Genomic DNA, 884 nt, shown 5'->3' on the forward strand with positions numbered 1-884 from the left:
AAGATATTGAAAAACAAATCAATTTTTTTGTTCATTTTTTTGATTTAATTGTAAGTTACCATTTTAAAAAAAAACATTTATATATTTTGTGTTTTAAATATAATACAAACCTGAACTTTCAATGATGGACTTAATCTTATCGATTAATTCTAATCTTTTCTCTGGAGTTATATTCAAAAAAATACTGCTGCAGCATCTCAACAATAGCAATGAATGGTGGTAGTTAATATTACCTGTAATTTTATTTAATATGTATTTATACATAAGTAATTTACATTTAATAAAAACTTTCTAAAACTCAATGAATATTATTATTTAAAAAAAAAAAATTTTAATTTAATGTAATAAAATTAATTGTAATCATCACACAAAAATTATTAAATATTATCTAACATTTTAACTGTAAACACAATTACAGAAAAATATACACTATAAAAAAGTTTGTAGAAATATCAAAAATAGATATTATTAAAATTAGAAACAACAAAAACAATTTCAAGCTTTTTTTTTTTTTTTGTAAATTTTTTCTGTAACACCTCATTAATCTCACTAACCCACAAAATTGTAATTTTACATAATGTTTAAATTTACATAAAACCACAGATCTTGTAGCTTCAAAATTAAAAAAGAAATCAAAAAATTAAAATTTTATGTTGAACTACCAAAAAAAAAAAATCAAAAAGTTTAAACTTTTAAATTATGTATTTGAAACACATAAGACTAAGCACGATATATGTTATTAATAAAAATATATATTAAATTTTTGTGCCTGAGTAATAATATCTGAAAAGTATTAAAAATTATAATTAAAATATACTTACTTTTTTCTCCTAATGCTTCTATTATTTCTTCAATTTCATTCATACTTATTTTGTACTTAATCC

The sequence above is a fragment of the Pediculus humanus genome, genomic scaffold (assembly GCF_000006295.1).
Source record: "Pediculus humanus corporis 1103172107761 genomic scaffold, whole genome shotgun sequence".
In the NCBI taxonomy this organism is placed as follows: Eukaryota; Metazoa; Arthropoda; class Insecta; order Psocodea; family Pediculidae; genus Pediculus; species Pediculus humanus.